The sequence below is a fragment of the Pholcus phalangioides genome, unplaced genomic scaffold, assembly GCF_987345545.1.
Source record: "Pholcus phalangioides strain wild (caught in Gottingen) unplaced genomic scaffold, Ppha-v1.0 ptg000008l_1, whole genome shotgun sequence".
Taxonomy (NCBI): domain Eukaryota; kingdom Metazoa; phylum Arthropoda; class Arachnida; order Araneae; family Pholcidae; genus Pholcus; species Pholcus phalangioides.
The window spans coordinates 64,203,492-64,221,207 of NW_028301601.1; the positions used below are offsets into that span (position 1 = coordinate 64,203,492).

Genomic DNA, 17,716 nt, shown 5'->3' on the forward strand with positions numbered 1-17,716 from the left:
TATTGTATTATTTTAGCGTGAACAGCGTGTAAAAAATTCGATTAAATACACTTTGTTAAAAACAAATCATGATGGCGTGGCACCTTCAAACATGCATTTCGGAAACGACATGCTTGGTCGACCGTCCCATGCATTGTCAGTGTGAGAACTTGACAACGGATGGGCGGTCCTAGGTGAAACTATGAATCGGTGTTGGGCCATTAGCCGGTGACAGTACATGACCACAGTATTTTAAATATACTGAGATTATAAAAATATAAATCTCAGCTGTTAACCAGAACAACAAATCGCAGCACAATTATCATATGATTGTGACAATGTTGTTATCAGTATATCTCGTTCTAAGATGATAACAGCTACTAATACAACGACGTTGCTGATCTTCAAGATCTAATACAACGTGGTGACAGAGCATACTCCGGGAACATAAAAAATGATCAAACGATGACTATGCCATAATACAAACGAAAACCTCATTAACAAGAAATTTTGTTTGCACCATTGAAATGTTCATGCAATTGATTTTATAGAAAATAGATTTCAATTCCAGTAGCTAAAGATATTCTCAAGGAAGATCAATTTTCAAATTCCAAACGGCTTCAATTAATGAAGTGGAAGTATCAAAAATTATTTTAGAAATGAACTACACCCCCCCCCCCCCTCCAATTGTAGATGCTTCAAACATAGTCAGTGAGAAAAAAAATCGATTCAGAAGACTCGTAATAACCGTCACGGCCCCGCACCCCGAGTCCTAAAACTAGGGAATTTGACGGACTCTGAGGCCAGGATATTTCACGGGCTTTCTATCGTAAATTCTAATCATGCAATGAAGACTATTAGAAGTCGGATGAAGATCAAACTGAACACCGTGCCACACATCCACATCGCTCATAAGGAAACAAATGCATATCTAACACACATACACAAATCACGAGTTATCGCAGCAAAATTTTTCTCCCATGATTCATGTCTTAGAAATTTATTATTATTTTTTCAAATCCTCTCAACTTACCACTGATTTAATGACTTAAACTACACTCAGCACAACTTAAACACACACATATGAGGTGTAAAAGAAGTGTGAAATTTTCCCCAACAGTGGGAGAAAAAAAATCTTGTTCGGCACAGTTTGCAACTTCTTTTCACGAACGAATCAGCAATAGGTGGGCAAAAAAAGACCTATGGAAAAGACCCACCACATGATATTTCACATATCAACGGTCATGAACACTTTATTTCTTCTTCGAATCATCCAACCAGAATTTTTCTTTCATCTTTTAAGGATGGATTGGGACGTCAAGAAGTGAAAAGTGGTTGGCGAAGGAAAAAGGTGTGGAAGAAAGAAATCTGCCTAAAATATTACATCTTTCAATCCTCCTGCCAGTTCATGGATGATAAGCACCCGCCAAGATTCCTTCATCCTGTATGCCCCGAGCTACCCTTTCGCAACACTTTTTCTTTGCCCGAAACTCAGAATAAAGAAAAAAAATCCATGGCCCGATTTTCCAAAATAGGTTTTTCGCCTCTGCCCCCCCCCCCCCGTTTTCAAACTACTTCCCACTTTTTCACAAAACGATAACGTCAGCAGTTCACGAGAGATACTCTCTTTCTATATATACCACTTACGCCAGACCAGCGAACGCTTCTGCCCGTTTCAGATCCATAGCCCCCTTTCCCAATCAAAGGCTTATCCACCCTCTTTATTTTTTCTCCCGCACAGATCACAATGATTAAAAAAAAATTATGGCCTCGAATAAATCTGACAAGAAGGTAGAGGAAAATGGAACTTCTCTAGGGACCATTTCACCCGGAGGCTGCTGGTTGCTCTTTTCGTTTTACACAAAGAACGGTTGAAGAACCAGAAAAGGAAACCAATTGAGGCCGAATCAAATAGGGAAGAAATAACAGGAGAGAGGTTATCGGCGTTCGAACTTTCATACGTGTTTTCTTCTGACTGTGCCGATAACTTGTATGTTTTTGGAAGAAACGACCAGATGAATTGTTTCCAGTCACGAACATCGAAAAAACCGGAATTTCTTTGACTCTTTTCGTCGGAAATGAGATTTTAAGAACAAAAGAAAATTGCTAATCAGCATAGTGGAGAAAGCGTAAGATAAAAGCTCTACATGCACAATCAATCTACCTCTTAATTCGCAAGACTGTCTTCAGACAGCAAATGAAGATAAGTCAACTTTGTGACACGCACTACAGATACTATTACAGCTACGAATAACTAAACCGTAGCCTACGCGCACCTAGTAAATATTTGTCTGGGTGAAACTTCTAACGCATTGGATTGGCTGATGATGAATGGAATTTTTATTTCAGGCAAATGTCACGTCCACTACTGCGGCAGACACATAACGTGTAGGTGCTGGCGGCTAAAAGAGAAAACAATATGAATTACAGACGAACTTGATAAATTCGAAGTCCAAGGTTACAGGAATAAAGTTCAAATTATCCGAAATTCGAATTAATAATTAATCTGTCCTGGATCTGTAAAATGACTAAAAATTGCAACTTAATCATCAAAATTCACATAGGATAATAATTATCAATTATTAAAATTCTATCATCAGTTACGAAACTGCTTCCCAAATTTAAATAATTTATAATTATAATAAAGTGGATACCACTTATAACGTTTTCCATAAAACCATCATGAAAAAACGTTGTAAGCGGGAAAACGGTTTAAACGGGAAATCTTAATAAGAACTACTTAGAATTGAGACCCCGAAAATACATCGAACTAAGCGGGAAAACGTTATAAGTGGGAACGTTATAACCGGGATCGACTGTAATTCATCTTAGCTGCTACATTATTCCACAGCTCTGGAATCAACATCACTGCAGAATTTCTTGACCATGTTCAAAGCTTGATTTATGAAAACAGTTTATGATCATCCGTTATGAAACTGTTTCTAAAAATATCTCTTATGATATCAAGGAAATATACTTTCATTAGCGTATCACAATCTGAACTTTCCGATACTTTCCATACTATTAATGACGACAAAAAGGTTCAGATTTTGAATGTTGCGCTTTGATATATAGCAGTATCTCCCAAAGTGGGCAACATCGCCCCTGATGGAAGGGTTCGCGAAGGGCGGTAGAAGCCTTGGGATTAATATAGGATCTTATGGGTTAGCTTGAGTAATGAGGGGAGGGGGCGATAAAAAAAGAAGGAAAACAATATTGAAGGGGTGATGGAATAAAAAGTTGGAGGAAGAATGATCTATGGGTTGAAAAGCATCATCGGTATTAAGTGGTACACAGTCTCGATGAACTTCAGCTGAGCAATATAAAAATGGATATTAAATTTTTGAAAAAGAAAAGAATAGAGGAAAAACAGATGTTTTCAAAAACTTTTATTAGTCTTTAAAAATTTGTTGTTTAACAACGTGATCGAGAAAACAAAATCAAAAGTGTAGAATTTTTCAAAACTAAATTTGTGCTCATAAAAAATCATTATTTTTTTCGCCCATGCTCCCCTCTAGTGAAATGAGTGGTGTATCTAAAGTAGGCACGTCGTTTGGATACTTTTTCTAATTGAAAATATGTTTCAATAACCAGTGGTAAGAAAGATAAGGGTGTATATATAAGAACTCATCTTTACACTCTGTTTATTGGTATTTCCAGAAAATCCAGGCGACTGTAAAACTGCCCTATACGAGCCTAGACCAAGGTTTAAGGATCTCCTCATGAAAATTAGAATCCTAACTATCTAAGGAACATTTGAAAAAGCCTCTCTACCGAGAGCAGGTAAACCTTCAATATGATACTTACATAACGTGATAATTCAAGCATTTACCATCTTTACTTCAAAATATGGAAGACAGGGCGAAATATATTAAAAAACCGGGGCATCTCGTCACCCTTCGTGTAGGAGGGACATGTACGGTTAAGTAGTAGTGTCTAAGGAACAAAACAACCACTTGAATTAACACTCTTCTATCCCCATTCGCATTCAAACCTGGATTTGAAACCTCCTGATGTAAATTAGAAGCTCAACCACCCAAGTAACGGAACTATTGCATAAGAATCCGAATCCAATCAAGGTTCGAAAACCATCTCATACAAATGAGAAGTTTAATAACTTGTTAATAAAACTAAAGTACCCTATTCACATCCAGACTCGGGTTTGGAAACCTCACGTCCATTAGGAGCCCAACCATTTAAGTGATGAAACTACCAATCCGAATTTGGAACTAGGTTTGAAGACTTCATACAAATTAAAGGCATTTAAGCCTAACCTATCAGGATTCACCACCGTCACACCAACACGTCCCGCTAGCAGCATAAATTCGACCGAAACGCAAGCTTGTCTTCCACAGTAACTTACGGGAATCGCATCGTATCTTTCCCTGCCCGCCGTCACTTACGCACTGATAATGACCGCCACAGTAGTGGATCAGACAAAACGTGTTATAAAAGCCATCTCAACTACGGCATAACAGCCCCGAAGAATTTCATGGTATCATCTTCACGTTTTCGTTCATTAAAACTCGACGCTTTGCTAGTCATTGATGCGGGAATTCGTGTCAGAGTTAATTTCCGAAAATTAAGCCAAAACACACACCTTCTTACGTGTTAAAGCCTACGAATCACAAATTAGAGTTTCATTTCGAGGCTACAATCGAAGGAGAGAAGACCCAATATATACTACATGAAGATTTTTGGAAAAACCGAATCTCTCTCTGGATATTGATAATCACCAACACGGATAACCGACGATTAAAATTACTGAAAATTCTCATTAATGCTCGAAATAAAATCTATAACCTCTCGACGATGTCTTTTCTTCTCGGTGACGACATTTGAAGCGTTTATTATAAAGCCTAAGGTGCCCAGCGACGTTAGTACCGCCCATATCCTCACGAGTCTTTCCCTAATTAAGAAAATCCGGGTTGTTACGAAGACGTTTTAATTTGGTAGAACCTTTTCCACGCTTCCATCGTTCGCATAATTAAACTAAAAACCTAATTGTTTCAAGAAGTCTCGAACAGAGAAGGCGATACAACGACGACTAAAAGTCGATGACGATGATGTTGAACATCGCGAGAGGTAGAACTCTTCTTCCCCCCGGGAGGATATTTTCCAGAGGTGGAGGACGGCACATCAACATCACCAAACACTATTTGAATGAAATGGCCGCAAAAGTAATAAATCTAATTATGGAGGGAACCCCCCCCCCCACTCCAATTCTTTGTCATAAACGAAGAGAATTCCATAAGATGGCACAGCGAATATACGTCTCTTTTAACGATGGCAGATTGGATTAAAAGGAAAATCGAGTTCATTGCGGCGCAAAGTCCCGCTTTATTATAATTACGAGCGTTGCGGCCAATTTATCATTTTGTGTCGTCTCGGCAAACGATAACACGCTTGCGTTCAAGTATACTCTTCATTGAAATTATATACATGTTGTTCACAAATACAATGGGGTCGCGTCAGGACTGCCCACCTATTCGTTGAGTAATAGGAGGTCTGCTACCAGGTGGGCCGAATTGCAGTGAGAATAAACGTAATGAGTGAAGTGACCATAAGCTTACGCAAAATTTTCTCGCCGCGGGGGGGGGGGGGGTTCAATGTTTTTTCTTCTTCTGAAGAGGGGGGTGCAAAAATTGCTAAAGGTATTCAGTCCGTGAGGACAATGAGCCGATATTGCCATATGGCGATGTAGTCTGGGTATCTATCGGTTTGATGGTCCAAGCACATGCAGATGATTTTATCATAATCGCATCGGGTCCTTCAATCACCGAGAAAGCCCTAGTCCAGCTGAATACTTGGCTACAGAGATTTCAGCTAACACTATCGCATCAGAAAACCATGTTCTTTGGATCGCCTCGAAGAGATCACCGACCATCAAAATAGAATGGACCCCCCATAAAACGAGCAAAGGTTCTGTATATTATTAGTATTTAGGAATTTATATTGACAAGAACCTGAATTAGGAGGCTCACATAAAGGAGAAGAAAGACAAGATGGGCGAAGCTCTCCAAAACTTCAGGAAGATAGCCAGCACAAATGGGGACTATCTCAAGACCTTCGGAGAAAATATTATACATAACCGTGGTAGAACGAATCATAGCTTACGGAGCATCAGTTTGGTACGGCCGAGGTAAAATGGCGCTAAAGGACAAACTCGACTAGATTTAAAGAAGCCACCTCCTCTACATCACCGGTGCCTATATCACCACACCAACAAATACTCAACAGGTGATTCTGGGCAAACCCCCCACTCAGCTTGAAAGTAGAGTACGAAGCGAGGAAAAACCAGGCTCTTACAACTCCGAAAATCCTCAACAGTCCAAGATGAAGTTCTCAAACTAAAGAGATACGAAGAAAAGGTCACAGGCTGGACAAGACACCCCTCCAGGTATCTACGACAACAACAAATACAGCCCACTCCGCCAGAGAAGACCGCAGCACTCACTATCTACTACACCGACGGCCCCAAGCTTGAAGGTGCAAAAGGGGCAGCCTATGTAAGGACACAGAACGAAGAGGTCATAGATACATGGAAGTCAAAGCTCCAAGCTGGAAACTCAGAGTTGCAAGCAGAGTTACTTGCCATCCTAGAAGCGGCGAAGGAAGAAGCAAGACGAAAGAACATGCTCACATAACAAAGGACAATCCTTCCGGAATCATGGCCAACCGGAACACAAACAAAACACCAGACTATCCGGAAAATAAAAACATGGTTTGTGGGGCAATGAGGAGGCCGACCGCTGCTCAAAGGAGGCCACTAAGAATGGGAACATCACAAACGATATCCGCTTGCCGGCATCCGCTGCCAAAGCGAGGCTATCGGGTGACTTGATGATGAATTGGCAAATAGCCTGGGATGACCCGGAGGTTTCAGGAAGTTCCAAGCATAAGATCCACCATCGAGTTAAAACCACGAACAGTAAGCGGTGCAGAGAGCTGGACATGGCCCGTTCTCTGCTAACCTTAGAAGGTACAAATCCATTCCCAACGATTGCTGTAGCTGTGGTGAACGTGGAACAAAATTTCACTACGCCACATCTTGTCAGCATACCCAAGAATTCCACTTCAGAGCTCCCTCAGAAGCCACGGAAGCAACATGGATTAAAAAAACAATATCTAAACAACAATGTATTAAAAAGACCGAAACCGGCAAGAAAACTGGTCAGGCTTGTCAGATTCCTGACAACCCAGACGAAACTAAGATGGTCGGACCAGACCTAGATAAAGAGGGGTGCAGCACCATCGCTGGGGAGCCAAGACGCTCGACCAGGCTGGTAGGAAGATATCAACGATACGTCGAAGAATGAGACACAAATTCAGACGTGTTACACGAATACAAACATGTAATATACAAATTCAGACATGTAATACACAAATTTATATAGACATGTGTTACACAAATACAAACATATAATACACAAAAAATACATGCACACATATTACAAACAAACACTTTGTAGCCTCAAGGGACTGAAAAGTCCTTCCAGCAGGCCTAAAAGAATAAGCTATATAATGTATATATTTTTTGCAACAGCATTATTATACACTGAAAGGGCCCCCGCGAGCCCGCAGAAGTGCCGCAACACGACGTGGCATGGACTCGACTAATGTCTGAAGTAGTGCTGGAGGTAATTGACACCATGAATCCTGCAGGGCTGTCCATAAATCCGTAGGAGTAAGAGGGGGTGGAGATCTCTTCTGAACAGCACGTTGCAAGGCATCCCAGATATGTTCAATAATGTTCATGTCTGGGGATATTGGTGGCCAGCGGAAGTGTCTAAAGTCAGAAGAGTGTTCCTGGAGCCACTTTGTAGCAATTCTGGACATGTGGGGTGTCGCATTGTCCTGCTGAAATTGTCCAAGTCCGTCGGAATGCACAATGGACACGAATGGGTGCAGGTGATCAGACGGGATGCTTACGTACCTGTCAGAGTCGTATCTAGACGTATCAGGGGTCCCATATCACGCCAACTGCACACGCCCCATACCATCACAGAGCATCCACCAGCTTGAACAGTCCCCTGTTGACATGTAGGGTCCATAGATTCATGAGGTTGTCTCCATACCCGTACACGTCCATCAGCTCGAAGCAATTGCAAATGTGTTTCCAGTCCTCAACAGTCCAATGTCGGTGTTGACGGGCCCAGGTGAGGCGTAAAGCTTTGTGTCGTGCAGTCATCAAGGGTACACGAGTGGGCCTTCGGCTCCGAAAGCCAATATCGACGATGTTCCGGCCGCAGCGATGTCGTAGATTTAATTTTTTTACCGGATTCCCGATATTCACGGTACACTCGTGAAATGGTCGTACGTGAAAATCTGAATTTCATCGCTACCTCGGAGATGCTATGTCCCATCTCTCGTGCACCGACTATAACACCACATTCAAACTCACTTAAATCTCGATAACCTGCCATTGTAGCAGCAGTAACCGATCTAACAACTATGCCAGACACTTGTTGTGTTATATAGGCGTTGCCTACCGCAGCGCCGTACTCTGATTGGTTCCATATCTCTTTATTTGCATACGCATGCCTGTACAAGTTTTTTTCCCTCTTCAGTTTACAAGGATGACGTCACTCTCCGCAAGGATACGAAGGTTTTTTAACAACTGGGTGTTTTGAAGATATATTTTGGAAAGAGAGAAAATTCAACTGCCCCTGCGGGGAATCGAACCACTTCCTTTCACTTTCCGTGTGAACGTACTAGACTACAGAGGCACCGAATCTCTCAATCTTTACTTGGAGCTCGTATACACTGAAAGGGACCGTACATGGACGGCCGGACCAGACTCAGGCCACGCTCACAACTGCTGACGCTACCACCAGATGGCGACTTATACAAGGATGACGTCACTCTCCGCTACCATACGAAATTTTTTTAACAACTGGCTGTTGCGAAGATATATTTTGGAAAGAGACTCAGGCCAAGCTCACAACTGCTGACGCTGGCACCAGATGGCGACTTATACAAAGATTGAGAGATTCGGTGCCTCTGTAGTCTAGTGGTCTAGGGCGTTCACCCGGAAAGTGAAAGGACGTGGGTTCGATTCCCCGCAGGGGCAGTTGAATTTTCTCTCTTTCCAAAATGTATCTTCGCAACAGCCAGTTGTTAAAAAACCTTAGCATTTTTACATTTATCATATATGTGTTCAAATGTATTTTCGTTTATGTATATATCTAAGTTGCTTATCATGAAGCTTAATATAATTATCATACATCATTTCTCTTTTTTATTATTATACTCTTTACTTTTACTCAGTTCAATATTGTTTTTATATACTCTTTCAAAATTTCCATCTAAATGGTTTCTACAATCAATGCATCAATACATGCGTCTTAGGAAGTCAAAAATCACATAATTTATGTTTTTATTATTATTAAATTGATTTTCAGTGTGAAAAATGTTTAATCTTACGGGAAATGAAGGAAAAGCTCTTTTTATATAATGTTTTATTTGGTTTTGGCACTTGATAAACTCGATTATATCTATTTCTAGCTCTTTTTGATTTTTCATTAAGTAATTTTCATTTAATTGTGAAAATTTGATAACTCTTTACAAAAAGTTTTGCCTCAAAGTTAGAGTATGGCATTGTATTTTGAAACTATCGATTAATATTTGAGATCTTATTCTGTTATATATATTATCTATTTTCCGAATATTTTCGTAATATGCTCCTCCCCAAGCACTGATTGCATAATTGACAATTGAATACATCCATGCATAGAATAAATCTTTTAAAAAATGTTCACCAATTAAGTTTTTCATTTTGTAAATTATCACTGCATATTTTCTAATCTTTTTTATTAAAATATCACAGTGCGTGTTCCATTTAAGATCATTCTGTATTGTGATACCCAAGTAATTGTAGCACTCCCGAACAATATCTATTTCTAAAGCAATGACATTGTTCTACAGGAACTGACAATGGTTATGTATTTTTAGATGTATGTTGGTGTTACAATTTATATGTTTCTTGTCTTCATATAAATAAATTTTGTTTTTTGAGAGTAAAGTTTTAATTTATGTTTAATTAACCAGATATTAATGTGTTTGTTAGATCATCTTCTACATAAAGCACTGTATCATTGGCAAAGGTTATAATTTTTCCATTCAATCTCAAGTCACATAAATCATTTATACATATTAAAAATAATATCAGACCCAGAACTGAACCCTGAGGTACCCCTTTTTCACTTCTTGAAAAGTACTAACTCCTTTTTGAATAACAATTGTTTGTTTCCTATTGCAATAGTATGACTTAAAACATTCAAGTATGTTTCCTCTCACTCCTATTTCAAATAGTTTATTTGTTAAAATGTCCAAATCCACAAAATCGAATGCTGTTTTCAAATCTACGAACAGAGTTATGAAACATTTATTATTGTTGAATCCATTGTTTAAATAGTTAGTCTGATCTACTATCGCCATTTCTGTATTTTAATTTTTTTGAAATCCATATTGGTTAGTTGAGAAAATTTTTTGCCTATTTAGGAAATCAAGTAGCTGGCTTTTTATACATTTTTCAATTATTTTTGAGAAGACTGGAGGAACTGATATTGGTCTGTAATTTGTCAAATCATTACTATCCCCTGCTTTATATATAGGGTGCACTAGAGAGTATTTCAAATCATGGTAGAATATTCCATTCAATACAGAATGATCGATTAAATTTTTTATTGTATTTAAGTGGTATTTCGCAATTACTTTAATAATTTTAGGGGTCAATTCATCATAACCACTGTTTAACATGTTTTAATTGTTCTTGATTTACATCAGTATAAAACATGGAATTGATCGAATTGTTAGTAGTATTATTTTCTTCCAAACAATGGGTGAAAAAATTATTTTGTTCATTAGTATTTAAATTCCTCACAATAAAGCCATTATTGAATTTAATGGCCAAATCCATTGGATCTTGAAAGTTTGAAAATACGTCATGTCCAATATTTTTGTTTAAAATATTTTCACTTATTTATTTCCACTGCATGCGTTTATCTTTTCCAATTTCTTTGAAATTGTTTTTAACATACTCTTGTTTAATTTTTTTACATATTTTTCAAATTTGTTTCATATTCCTTGTATTCCAATTTGTACGAGACTATTTGAGGATTCTTTTTGTATTTTTGATATTATAGAGTTTTTCTTTATTATATTATAGTTTTTATTATGGAGTAATTCTATGCTACTATAGAGTAATTCAGTAAATCTTTTATTATAGAGTAAAAGTATAATTCTATACTTTTTTTAATATTATAGTCTTTATAATTTATTCTTTTCAATATATCTTCATTTATCCAGTTTTTATCTTTTTTAGGCTTTTGTTTTACTGTCCTGGTCCATAAATTTGAATTCAACATTGAAATATACATAAATCGGCTGTATTTATTTTGAGCATCATCATTTTCAATGACATTCTTGAGATTCAGTTTCGAGATAAAAGTTTCAAATTTTTCATAATTTATGATTTTTATATACGGGGTAATTATAAAAAAACTATCCCGACATATGGGCCCCTAACTATCATACCATTCACAGAAACTGAATGAAATTTTGGCATAAGGTATTTTGATGTATGCGCTCAAGAATGAATGATATGGAAAACAACAGTGTCACTCTATCAGTTACAGTTACAGTGAGAAAATTTCGAAAATATCAAATGGCAACACCAAATTTTTTTGTATTGGAATGCGATCTCCATACTGAAAAACACTAAATAGCGTTGGAATGGCACCTGTAGCACGAAAATCCCCGGAGCTAGGCAAGGAAAAAGTAAAAAGGACTTTGCCGTGCACCAGAGCATTAATGTTCGTTTCATTCGTCACACCGTTTCTTCGGCTGAGATCCCAGCCTGATTAGTCCTCCACAGGGTCATGTGGAAAATTTGTGAAACACAATAAAATGCTTTATATTATGCTGCTTCTCTGTACTTATTGGTTGTCCTCACTTTTAGCCTATCTACCACCGGTGATTTTCATGCTACAGTTGCCGTTCCTCCGCGGAAAGTCTATGTATTTCAATACAGGATAGTATGTAATTTGGGTTTTAAGAACGGTAAATTCATGAGCACAGTTTTGTTTATATCTATAAAAAACGATCAATACATGTTTGTGTTATGTCTATTTGTCTAGCAATTTTTTCCTGTGAAGGGACTAATCCATTTGTTACTAATACATCAAGATATTATACAAATACAAATACAGCCACAACAGGCAAAATGCCCAACGAGGTGGCTGATAAAAAGATGCCCATAAAAATATGGATGTCATATATTTTAAAAATACAGCAACCCAATTAAAAATGCAATTAACACAAATTATAAACAATATATACACATGATAAAATATTATACAACGCCCATAAAGAATACTTATGGTTGTCTTATTCTAAGAATGGATGAAGCTGAAACAATACAGCGTATGGAATGGCCAGCGTACTCTCCTGACCTGAATCCGGACGACGCATTGCTGCGCGACCAAGGCCGCCTGTTACTGTCCGAGACTTGCAGATTGCACTTCTTGAGGAGTGGAACAGTATTCCCCAAAGTCTGATCGATAACCTCATCGCATCCATGGCAAACAGGTGTGCAGCAGTCTTAGCTGTTCGAGGAGACCACACGCCCTATTAAAACTCATGCATCATGTCTAAACAGTACTTTTTTTTATCGTTTACATGTAACCAAATTGTTGCCCTAAATCATCTTTTCATGTTTTTTTCATATTTTCAAAGAATTAAAGCTTAATTCCAAATTGTTTAACGTGTTTTTTCTGTATTGCGCATTGATACGCGTGTACTATCCATTGTATGCCAATACGTGGCTGTCTCGCACGGTTTTCTTCACTTTTTTGCTTGCTCCCCCATTTGTTTTGAGCAGTGTATTTTGTCATGTATATATATTGTTATAATTTTTTTGATTGCATTTTTAATTGGGTTGCTGTATTTTTTTAAAGTATATGATATCCATACTTGTTATGGACATCTTTTTCTCAGCCACCTCGTTCGGCATTTTGCCTGTTGTGGTCTTGTATTTGAAAAGAGTAAAAACATTTTTATACAGAGTTCTACGATCTAGAGGTACTTCCGCTAGGCGGAAACAATTCCGAATTTAAACGGCAGTATGCTCTATGGCGATAGGTCCGAAATCGGCATGCGGTGGAAAAGAAAACCGATTACCAGTAGGACCTGGACCGTGTCAAACCAATAAAAAGAAAGTTCTGAAATCGAAAAACCATGGCAAAAAACATAAAAATAGTCGATCAAGTTCAGATTCTAATAAATTATTAATTAAAAATATGTTGAATTTTTTCTTTGTGGTTAGAAAATGAATATCATAAAATTATCAAGAAACCATTCACGCTCTTCCCGAATAAACCTCGGGGACGACAAAAGAGACGACTCGGAGAGGTAAAAAAACGAGCTGAAAGAACAAATATAACACATTCCATGAAAGCAACATTTCTGAAAAAAAAAAGACATTCCCCCACTCTCTCATAATTTGAACATTATAAACACATGGTCATAATAGAGATGGCTTCAATAAGATTCATTCATTTATTCATTCACAAACACACCGTGTTCTCAAACAGAACACCAAGTTTTTGATGTTGTTTCCGGATGATGACATTCCAAATGCTTTCGTAACACACACACAATATATTTGCGAGGTATATTCATAGTCATACTATTGACATATGACCACCGACTGTGTTGACTACGAGATGAACGTGTGTGGGTGTAGGTAGGTAAGAAAAAAGGAAGCCTTTGAGCACAAATGCTAAACAAGTTCGATTTTTTTTTCTCCTGCGCGACTGAGAAAGTTGCGTAAAAAAATGAAAGCTTACTCCACTGAAAAAAAATCACCGTAGTGAGGGAAGCGGTAGTACATCGTTCTTTACAAACTTGAAGTTTTGCATTCTTTAGATTTTATGATTTGTTATTGTCTTTTCGCATAGAACCATGAAGAAAGCCATTTAAAAATAGCATTAGGAATATTTTGTTTTGGTTAATATGTCTTCTGAACACGCCCTCCCCCCATAGAGGAAAGTAGAGCTGACAGGCTTCTAGCCTGGGGTGAATTCCATTTGTTTCGTTTACACAATTAGTTTACTATAGAAGAGCCGGTGAAAAATGCTGAGTGAGAGCCCCCAAATATCCCAGAATACGGGCCCGGTTTCCCGGATGTGGGAGACTATATTTTCTAAATCAGGAGTGCTCAAATTGATTTTTAAGAATCAAATTATCCCTCACGCCACAGTGCGTGAAATAAGGAAGGCAGGGTCGTGTCTCCAGTGGTGTAGATGTTAGACTACTTTCCCGGTTTGCAAGATGGCCTGGTTCGAGTCCCAGCGAAGACCAAGTGAATATTCTTTCCGGGTTCACCTCGGCATAATATCCAGAAAATATCTGTTTCTTTGACATTAGAATTTGTTCAAAACTGTTTCGGGCTGTATTCGAGATACAAAAGATTACTGATATAGCCGAACCTGCTCATCAAACTAAAAAAAAAACTAAAAAAAATAGGAGGCACGCTATTTAAAACTACCGATATAAAAAAAAAAATTAAAACGATAAAACATTTGTATATATTAGTTTGAAATATTGCTTGTAAGGCCAGTAAAATGTCGTGAATAGCTGTGCTTCATTTTGTGCCAACGTTTTGAAGTTAAAAGGAATAGACATGAGAAAAACTATGCACATTGCACAATGCTTTTTGTTTTACTTCATATATTCTTGCATGAGTTAAATTTGAAAAATTATATACTGACTTATATATTGATCACACTTAACATAAGATTGAAATGTAAATGTGTATACATAACTTGCTATTAAGTAAAGAATTGTGTTTATCTTACATTAAAAAAAAAGTAAAATACATAAAACCCTAACCATAAGTTAACAAATTTTTGAAAAATGTAACGACAATTGCCACTTGACTAACAGATAATAGACTATTCTTATAGACCTGCTGGAAGGACACCCTAGTCCCTTAGGGTCACAGAATGAATGTTCCTAATTTTATGTTTATTTTTATGTATGTATTTTTGTTCCGTGTTACAGTTTTTGTTTTTTTGTACTTATTTGTCATGTTGTCATAATAATAAAAAAATGTGCTATTTATACAATAATCTATATATACGCCAACATGATGAAATCAAATTGCATTAAAAACGGGTTAATTTCGAGTGTTTGCCTCTGACTACGATTGAAATGTTCACGTAATTAAAAGTACTTTACCGTGCTCACTCATTGGTATACAGACTACAATTCTTACTAAGGTTTTCAACAGCTGGCTGATGCGAAGATATATTTTGGAAAGAGAGAAAATTCAACTGCCCCTGCTGGGAATCGAACCCACGTCCTTTCACTTTCCGGGTGAACGCGCTAGACCACTAGACTACAGAGGCAACGAATATCTCAATCTTTCATTGGAGCTCGTGTGCATTGAACGGGACCGAACATATATATTCACATCAGTCAGCTGGTAAAACCTTTGTATAGACAGCGGAGAGTGACATCATCCTCGGATAAGTCATCATCTGGTGGCATTGTCAGCAATTGTGAGCTTTGGCCTGAGTTAGGCCTGACCGTCCATGAACGGTCCTGTTTAGTGCACACGAGCTCCAAGGAAAGATTGAGATATTCATTGCCTTTGTAGTCTAAGGCGTTCACCCGGAAAGAGGAAGGACGTGGGTTCGATTCCCCGCAGGGGCAGTTGAATTTTCTCTCTTTCCAAAATATATCTTCGCATCAGCCAGCTGTTAAAAATCTTTGTATGGATAGCGGAGAGTGACATCATCCTCAGATAAGTCACCATCTGGTGGCATTGCCAGCATTTGTGAGCTTTGGCCTGAGTTAGGTCTGACCGTCCATGTACGGTCCCATACGCTTATAAACAATCCCTACATTTCTAGCTACATTGTAGAAATTTAGCGCATTGTGATTGGCCGAAATGAGTGATGAACCATTACGTCACTCATGATGAAATTTTTGCTGGCGACGTTTAACAACAGATAAATTTAATCGTGCTTAAATCTGACAACCACCGTTGAGGTAATGGTTATACACTGGTGTAAGAAATTAAGAGAATTTGTAGACTTGGTCGATTATCTCTAGAACTACAGTACCGATTTTACTGAAATATGATATGTACATACATTGATACAATACAAAACAAATAACCATTCAATAATTGTAATAAACACACATGATCGTGCGTAACACTCGTTGGAGTCGGAAAATGTGAAACAGCGGTTGCAGAATAAACAAAAAAATGGGTTGTAAAAAAACGATGTAAATCAGTAAATGTGTGTGTCTCCCACACACACATTTACTGATTCAATAAAAAATGTTTTCATTTTTCGTTAATGAACTTTGAAATTCAGTTTCGATCAAAACTCCGCCTCTCGTCACGTCTTGCTAGCTTTTTTTGCTCGAAGTAACCAATCTCCGGCGTGCAAATTCTTCCTGTGTTACTAAGAAAGTAGGGATTGTAATTACGCATCCCGTCCAGTGCACACAAGCTCCAAAGAAAGATTGAGATATTCGTTGCCTCTGTAGTCTAGTGCGTTCACCCGGAAAGTGAAAGAACGTGAGTTCGATTCTCCGCAAGGGCAGTTAAATTTTCTCTTTCCGAAATATATCTTCACATCAGCCAGCTGTTAAAAACCGTTGTATGGATAGCGGAGAATAACATCATCCTCGTACAATTTTTTTATTCGCGTACACGTGGTCATGAAAAGTGATCACTTTTTCAACGATGCCCTACACCTTTGTAACTGGAAATATTTTGCTCTATTTTCCTTCATTTTATATTTTAAACGACTAACTTATAAGATTTGCCACTACGGGCGATGACGTTTGTTGCATCTTGAATCTGACCGGATGTAGCAAGAATAATAATATTCAAGTTGCGTAACTGTAGCTCTCTTTTTTCGCAACTTATTTCAGGTTAAAGGGATTTTCTTATGCGCCCTTGTATAAAATCGAGCGAATGAATATTTCTGAAATCGTCCATCTCGCACACGAAAAATCTCTAATTTATGATTACTAAATGAGTGGCCTTCCCGAAAACAACAAGAGCTACGATATAAGCAATAAAACCTTCCTGCCCAGCGAGGAAAGTTTCTTTTGAGAATATTATATTGAATAAGCCGGACTAGGGTCTTTCGAGTGTTTCTCGTATGTAATCTGCAGGAGGAACCTGGCAGCAGAAGAAAATTCGTCTCCGAGGACCAATCGTGAGTCCCAGATCTACGGTGATAAATTTCCTAGCTAGGACCTAAGTAACTCGTGACGCTGCTTAAGTATCCTAGGGAGGGGGGGGGGGGTAAGGGGGAACACTTTCCTCTTGGTAAAGCACCACAAATTATTCTAATCTGAACATTCCTCCTCGTTTCTTTTAGGAACGAGGCTGGACTTTATTCTGTTCGTTTAAGGACGAAAATATATGGATAGCATTAGGATCAAGCGAATGGAAGTTGAAAGTTATAGAACGAGACAGAAGTTTAATATATTAACTTTATCCTTTTTTCAAATACCAGTGTTCCTGTCTCAATAACTAAAACGCTTCTCGAAGTTCCAGAATTTATGAACGATATCAAGAAGTACCGGTACCAAATACCGGGAAAAAAAAACAAGTGAATTGGAGAAGGTATGGGAGTTTTCTTTTCAGATTTGTCAAAAGACTACGTTGGCCGATGAAAAAAAACGTTGTATAAGTTACAGTCAA

General features: G+C 38.0%; 1 protein-coding gene and 1 non-coding gene across 3 annotated transcripts in view; one reads left to right on the forward strand and one right to left on the reverse strand.

Moving 5' to 3' along the window:
* The window catches only part of LOC149084760 (ninein-like protein), a 223,328-nt gene that overhangs the window by 51,164 nt on the left and 154,448 nt on the right, over positions 1–17,716 (reverse strand). The gene's annotated exons all lie outside the window — the stretch shown is intronic.
* TRNAS-GGA (transfer RNA serine (anticodon GGA)) lies at positions 8,979–9,052 on the forward strand. Its single transcript has one exon. It is a non-coding gene; the product is annotated as a tRNA-Ser (tRNA).